This window comes from Chrysochloris asiatica, unplaced genomic scaffold, assembly GCF_000296735.1.
Source record: "Chrysochloris asiatica unplaced genomic scaffold, ChrAsi1.0 scaffold00218, whole genome shotgun sequence".
Taxonomy (NCBI): domain Eukaryota; kingdom Metazoa; phylum Chordata; class Mammalia; order Afrosoricida; family Chrysochloridae; genus Chrysochloris; species Chrysochloris asiatica.
In genome coordinates this window covers 2,045,544-2,053,887 of record NW_006408736.1, presented here as the reverse complement: position 1 = coordinate 2,053,887, position 8,344 = coordinate 2,045,544, and the positions used below count along the sequence as shown (strand labels likewise).

Below are 8,344 nucleotides of genomic sequence, written 5' to 3'. Positions count from 1 at the left end.
CCAGCTTGAGAAATGCTGAGCGTGTTCTTCCTTTTTGGTTTTCTGACTCCAGATCTATGCACATTTTGTTGTAATATTTGACTTTATTTTCTCGAGCTGACCTGTGAAATTTCCTGTTCAGCTCTTGTACCTACTCATTTCTTCAATTTGCTTTAGTATCCCTACTCTAGAGAGCAAGTTTCAGTGTCTCTTCTGACATCCATTTTGACCTTTTCCTTCTTTCTTGTCTTCTCAATGACTTTTTCCTTGTATAAGGTTCTTGATGTCATCCCACAAGTCTTATGTTCTTTGGTCTTTAGTGTTTAGTGTATCAAATCTGTTCTTCAGATGATCTCTAAATTCAAGTGGGATATATTCAAGGTCATATTTTGGTTCTCATGGACTTGTTTTCATTTTCTTCAGCTTCAGTTTTAATTTGCATATGAGCAATTGATAGTCTGTTCCGCAATATGCTCCAGCCTTGTATTGACTGATGATATGGAGCTTTTCCATAATCTCTTTCCAAAGATGCAGTCAATTTGATTTCTATGTATTCTATCTAGTGAGGTCCATGTGTATAGTCGTCTCTTATGCTGTCTAAAGAAGGTATTTGAAATGAACAAATCATTGATTTTGCAGAAATCTATCATGTGTTCTCCAGCATCATTTCTATCACCAAGGCCATATTTTCCATTGACTGATCCTTCCTTTGTGTTCCCAACTTTTGCATTCCATTTACCAGTAATGATCAATACATCTTGATTTTATTTTTGATTAATTTCAGATTGAAGACATTTTTAGAATTATTCTATTTCATCCTCACTAGCTTAATGGTTGGTGCATAAATTTGAATAATAGTGGTATTAACTGTTCTTCCCTGTAGGCGCAAGGATATTATCCTATCACAGACTGTGTAGTACCTCATGACTGATATGGATATGTTCTTTTTGACAATGAATGCAACACCATTCCTCTTCAAATTTGCATTTCCGGCATAGTAAACCTTGTGGTCATCAGATTCAAAATGTCCAATACCAATCCATTTCAGCTCACTAATGCCTAAGATATCGAAGTTTATGCGTTCCATTTCATTTTTGACAATTTCTAATTTTCCTAGATTCTTACTTCATACATTGCATGTTCTGATTATTAATGGATGTTTCAGCTGTTTCTCTTCATTTGGAAGAGAAACCATCAATTGACGGGACCGTGGGCTTTATTCCCCCCATGAGCTTTACTCCATTCGTGTCATCACGGTCAACTCTACTTTGAGGAGGCAGTTCTTCCCCAGTTCATTTTGAGTGCCTTGCAACCTGAGAGGCTCATTTTCTGGCACTATATCATTTTCCCAGTATCCTAGTATTTACTAGCAATGCCCATGGAAGGAGCAGTCAAGAAACCAAAAGATGTTTTGCTTTAGGTAAATCTGCTCAAGACTTCTTTAAAGTGTTCAAAAGCAAATATGTTAATTTGAGGACTAAGGTGTGCCTGCCCCAAGGCATGATATTTTCAGTAGTCTCATATGAATATGTAAGTTGGATAATGACCAAAGATGACAATAGAAGAATTGATACACTTCATTAATGGTGTTGGAGAATAACTTTAAAAAGTACTATTTACTGCCATAAGAACAAGCAAATCTATCTTGAAAGAAGTAGAGTCAGAAATTTCCCTGGAAGTAAAGATGATGAGACTTTATGTCTCATATTTTAGATGTGTAATTAGGAGTGTTCACTCTCTGGAAAAGAACATCATGCTTAGTAGAGTAGTGGGTCAGTAAAAAAAAGAGGAAGAATTCCAACCAGATGGATTGGCACAGTGGCATATGCAATGAGCTCAAGCATAACAATAGTTATGAGAATAGTACAAGGTGGGTCAATGTATCCTTCCATTATATATAAGGTCACTGTGAGCTGGAACCCCCTCAACAGCACCTAACAATAACAACAGCAAATTGGTAAATATTAGCAAAATTTGTTTTTAACTATATATGTCATCCTAATATTCCATTTTTGACACTTTGAGTGACTAAAAAGTAAAAAAGAGATGATAGAGTCAAAGAGTTCTGATTTCTGAACTCAATTCTATTAATGCTATGTGACACAACATTGTGAGGATCATAAAGTTAGTTATATTGCTACTCTATTTAATACATTTTAAAAAACAACATCAATTTATGATATTGAACTGTTATAAAAGTTAGGTAAAAAACACAAGGTACTCTATCATGTAGAATATTTTCAGAATAGAAATTTTTAGTTTATTATATATAAAGAAGATGAGAATATCTTTGAATGAAGAAGTAAAGGTTAACTTTGAATTTCTCCAGAAGAAGAATATTATAAATACTTAAATAGATTGTAATAACAAAAAACAATATTCAAATGCATTAAACCTGTCTTATATCTAAAATTATTATTTTTCATAGTGACAGTTTTATGATTCATAGGTTAACAAAATAATTATGTATATTAGATTATTTTATTACATGCAGTTGTCAGGTAAACATCACATTCAAATCTTGTCTAGAGATTCCACTCTTTTATATGAGATTTATAATTTAGGTAATAAACAGCTCAGATAACTGTCATATTTCTTGGAATGAAAAATTGAGCTTTATAGAATCAAATTAGTTGAGGCCTAGGGTACTTTGATAGTTCAGACAAAACTCTGAAATATAAATTCCTGAATACCATGTATGTTTGTCAGTTGAGTAGAAAAATAAGTTAAGCTGACAATTTGTTAAGTGTTAATTTCAGAAATATTTCTGTGATTTTATCCTCTGAAAAGAATCAATGTTTGTTTTGTTTACTCTGTGACTCAGCCAAGTTTCAACATTAATTTACAAAGCCAGACTCTAGAAACCTCTCTAAAATTAAGCAAACAGATGTCTAATCATATTGTCTGCTAAATAATTATTTATAGCAAACAATTAGTTAAACTTGCATAAACAATGACCCAGACTCCTGGTGTGATGCTATAGGATAATCACTGGACTGCTAAACACAAGGTTGGTGATTCAAACCTTCCAGTCCCTCCTTGGAAATTCTGTGTAGTGTCACTATGAGTTGGAATCAACTCAATGGCACTTAAGTTAGACTATTAGATCTCTAAGTGTAATTTTAAGGTGGAATATCTAGCTTATTTTTTCTATTACATGACATTGTAAGACATCTAGCAATTGAATAGATTTAATAAATATAAGGTAAACACTGGACTGCTAACCTCAAGGTTGTCAGTTCAAACCCACCAGACACTTTACAGAAGTGGGATAAATCACTGGAGTGGGCTAAAATCTCAAGATCAGTTTGAACCAGAGGGTTGATGATTCAGACTCACCAGGCACTCCTTGGAAACTATACAGGGTCACACTCAACAATAACAATAACATATTACAATCTTTGGAACACTATAAAGGGTCACTATGAGTCAGAATCGACTTGATGGCAATGATTTTGGTTTGGTTGGTATGCAACCCTATCAGTCAGCAATTTGAACTCACCATCTGCTCTAAGGGAAAAAGATGAGACTATATAATTCCGTACATCAGTGTTGTTGTTCTCGTTAAGTGTTGTGCGGTTTGTTCTGACTCATAAAATCCCTGTGTAGGGTTTCCAAGGAGTGCTTCGTGGGTTTGAAATACCAACCTTGTGGTTACCAGTGCAACTAATATTTTCAGTCTCTGAAATCCAAAGGAGAGGGTCTAATCTGTTCTATGGGGTTGCTATGGGTCAGAATTGACTCCAAGACTGAGGGATTATTTGCATATATTCAGTTTCTTTCTAGTTACATTTTTCAAACTCCTGTTTTTGATGTGATAGTAAGGTATTATACTGATAGCTTTCTAAAAGCATCTCTATTCTATTTGTGAGGTGGAGGGGATTTTTCATAGATTTAAATACACTTGTAACCCACTGATGCAAAATTACAATTGTGGATGTTTTGAGTGACATCATACAAAAATCACTTATTAATCAAGAGGGGCTTTGTGACCAGCTGCTTCCTTGCTCAAGTGTGCTGACACTGGGTTGTGCTTAGGAAGACAGTCAAAGGCCATAACTTTTTATCATTCCCAATAAATAGCATGGAATAGGAAGTTGCCTTAGTAACATGTGTTTCATGTCTTCCACAGCAGTGTAGTTGAGTACATTCCAGACTTGTGATGTAAAATCACAAATATTTCAGTTCTGTGAACTAGACAATAAAAAGCATGGATATAGTGTGATTGGATAATTTTACAGAGATTGTCTACTAAAACCACAGGAAACACTGTCTTTGGGTTTCTGTTTTGTGGAAAGATAAAACATGAATAATATGTCCCAAACATCTATTTAGATAAACTATTAAAAGTGTTTCAACCTCTGAGCTGTCTTGAATCAGATTCTATGTCAATTAAAAGAATTTCACTTCCAAAGAAAACTAGATTAGACTTTTCTACTTGTTGTTGTTAAGTGTCTTTGAGTCGGTTCCAACTCATATCAACCCTGTATAGGGTTTCCGAGAACCAACTTGTGGGATTGAACCAGCAACCTTTTGGTTAGAAGTCCAAAGCTTACCCTACAGTGCCACACCAGGACTCCTTTCTAAATGTAGCAACACTTTGTTTCCTTTAATAATATGACTGTTGTTATTAAGTGCCATGAAACTGGTTCCTATTCATAGAGACCCTGTATAGGATTTTCTAGGCTTTAAGTCTTCTCAGGAGTAGAAAGTGTCATCTTTCTTCCACAGAGTGGTTGGCAGGCTCAAACCACAGACCTAGTGGTTTGCAGTCCATTGCTTACCATATGGAGCCACCATGCTCCCAATACTAAGATTATTGCTATCCCAATGACGAATACCCTGGCAGAGGTGCAAGTCCTTCCCTCCAAGTGTGCCTTTCTCTGTCCTTTTTTGTTGCATTTAGTACATGCATGTCTTTGTCCTTGCACACATGTAAAATGTGTGTTCCAGAATGTATCTGAAGCAGTAAAATTATAAAATCCCATTTAAAGATTGTGTTTGTTTGGGTGTAACAAAATACTGCAATATCAGAATAATGAAAGGAATGCATGTTTTATGTAAGTAACAATAAACATGGAAGTGGCATTTTAAGTCTAATACAGTTGCTTGCAGATGTAAAGGGTACAGTTCTTCTAGAACTTTAGTTCAAAATAATTCCTGCAGCTTTAATGATTATGCCTGTATTTCATGCAGAAAGAGGTGGATACAAAAATACAAAAACAAAAGCAAAAAAGACACAGGACAGTTGTACATGCCTTCCTTTTAAGTGGCTTCAATTTAGGCTTAAACCACAGTGACTAAAAAAGTGTGAGCATGCCCATTAATGCCTTCAAAGACTAGTAAATATCATGTACTGGTGTGGCACTATGGGATAAACAATGAACTGCAAGTTCAGTTTGAACTGCAGGGTCAGCAGTTCAAACTCACCAGTAGCTCCTCGGAAAACCTATGCAGGGTAACTCTGAGTTGGAACCAACCTTATGACACTTAACTACAATAACAACTATTTTTACATTAAAAAAAAAAAAAAAAGTTGGTTTTTCAAGTGAAAAAATGCTCTACCACATCGCTCATGTGAATGCGTTTTTCCTGCAAAGCATCTGGAAATTGTATGATAAAGTCATCCTTTATCCTTTAGCTTACATTATGTTTTTAGACTCATGATGGTGAACATGGCAAAGTAGAATGAGACTCATGCTCCAGCCTTAGTTCTGTTCCAAATCAGGTGGGTGAACTTAGACAAATAAACATTTCCTTAGTCTCATTTACCTCACCTCTATAAATTAACCCCGTTTAATGAAGGAATCCTGATTTTGTGTTGTAAAATAAGCACTGAGCTTCTAATCACAACAAAATCACTAGCAGCTCCTCAGAAACCCTATACACGATAGCTATGAGTCAGAATCAATTTGATAGCACTTATCAACAAAAACAATACAGAGCTGGAAGTTTTGGCGTGGTAATATACGGTAAGTACTAGACTACTAACCACAAGATTGATGGTTCAAATCCACCAGTCACTCCCTGGAAACCCTATACAGGGCATTATGAGTCAGATCCAACTAGATGACATTAAACAATTAATGTAGAGTTAAACGCTTGAATATGTAATTGAATTATCCATGGAATCATCTATATGATTTTATGCTACACACTGTTTTGTGTTTACTAAATACAAATGAAAAATTTACAACTGTCATATTTACCAAAACACAAAGGAATGAATGAAATGTTTAAGTACTCGGCACACTAATTATTTGGGTATTTGGAAGGAAGGATAACATTGCTGATATCAGATGGATCTTGACTGAAAGCAAAGAATACCAGAAAAATGTTTACTTGCACTTTACTGATTATGCAAAATTATTGAACTGCAGATATGATAACAAACTATGGAAAACGTTGTAAAAAATGGGAATTCCAGAACACTTAATTGTTCTCATGCAGGACTATACACTGTCCAAGGGGACACTGAATGGTTTCAAATCCGGAAAGATAGGTGTCATCATGTTTATTCAATCTGTGCTGAAAAAATAATCTGAGGAGCTAGACTATAGGACTAGCTCCTCAGATTGGAAGAAGACTCATTAACAAGCTGCAATATACAGATAATACAATCTTGTAATGCTAAAAATGACCAAGATTTGAAGCACAGAGTGATGAAGATCAAAGCCCTCAGTATGGGCTGCATCTCAGTTTAAGGAAAACAAAAATCCTCACAAATGGACCAATAAACAACATCATGATAAGTGGAGAAAAAATAAATTTATCAAGAATTTCATTTTGTTTGGATACAGAATCAAGGCTCGTGGAAGCAGTAGTCAAGAAATCATATCCACTACAAATGACTTCTTTAAAGTGCTAATGAGCAGATATGTCACTTTGAATAAATACGAAGGTGCACCTAACCTAAAATGTGCTATTTTAAATTGCCCTGCAATGTGAAAACTGGACGACAAATTAATAAGACTGAAGAAGAATTGTTGCCTTTTAATTAAAATTAATTAAAAAGTAATTACGATGTTGGAGAATATTGAAAGTACCATAAAATACCAGAACAAGCAAAATCGTCTTTGAAGAAGTATAACCAGAATTTTCCTTAGAAGCAAAACTGGGGAAACTGTCTCACTTAGTTTGGACATGTTATCTGGAAGGACCAGTCTCTGGAGAATTACATCATACTTGGTAAAGTGAAGGGCAAGCCAAAAAGAGTGGTGGTTTGACACAGTGGTATAAAAATGGGCTCAAACATAACAAGTATTGTGAGAAAGGCACAGGACTAGGCAGTGTTTCGTTCTGTTTCCATAGGGTTGTTATGAGTGGGTACCTACTCAAAGGCACCTAACAACAAGATGCAACCCTTTGTAAAATTGCTCTAACGATTTTGGCAACAACAATTCCTGTTATACATTTAATTTGTTTTACTTATTTGAATCAGAGAACTAATCATTAGAGTACCAATAAATAGATTGTAGGCAATAGTCCTGTCTTATAACTATTGATTTCCCTTGCCTACTATTATAAAATAGACATTTGAATGGGATAGAAAGGAATGTCAGACAACATGATTACAGAAAGCTTATAAGCCCATCTTCAGCCTATAGCTGACTGGAATACCTGAGAGGGGTTCTAGAACTTGCCCTGTGAAATAGAACTTCTTGCAGAGCCTTTGTAGTGGAATCCTGTGTCCCATCTAGAACCTTCTGAAGTGGGATATTCTCTCATGTAAACTATCACTCAATTTATAATAAAAAACTTAACAAGCAGTGGACTGATAACCACAAGGTTGGTTGGTCAAACCCAACAACCACTGCTTGAAAATTCTATACAGAGTTTCTATGAGTAAGAACCCACTTGATGGCACTTAGCAACTGAGCAACTGTAGCAAAATTACATTCATATATAAAATAATTAGTATTCTGTAAACATTCATAAGTATTTGTACCTTAAAGCAAGAGACAGCTGTAGAGTCTATTTCAAATCATGGTGACCCTGTGTGTGTCAGAGTACAAGTTTGCTCCACAGAGTTTTCAAAGGCTCATTTTTCAGAATGTGGTCACTTGGCTTTTCTCCAAGGGGTTCCCTGTGTTGATTCAACTTCTAGCTTTTTGTTTAGCATCTGAGACAATCATTTGCACCCATTAGGGATTCATGCACGTTTTAGTAATTTTAAAACTGCTCAATTTTAATGTCTGTTATTTTTTAATGTGTGCTTTTAGAATAATGTTGTTCTGGTGTGGTGCTGAAGGTATATGTGCTGGACTGCGGAGTCCGTTTCAACAGCAACGTTGGTGGTCCTAGCTCACGCGTTGCTCCTCAGAAACTCTATGGTGGTGGTGGCTGTGTGCCGTGGAGTCTGTTC

General features: G+C 35.5%; 1 protein-coding gene across 1 annotated transcript in view; it reads right to left on the bottom strand.

Moving 5' to 3' along the window:
* CCSER1 (coiled-coil serine-rich protein 1) overlaps nucleotides 1-8,344 on the bottom strand; it is a 1,871,951-nt gene that overhangs the window by 592,115 nt on the left and 1,271,492 nt on the right. The window lies entirely within an intron of this gene.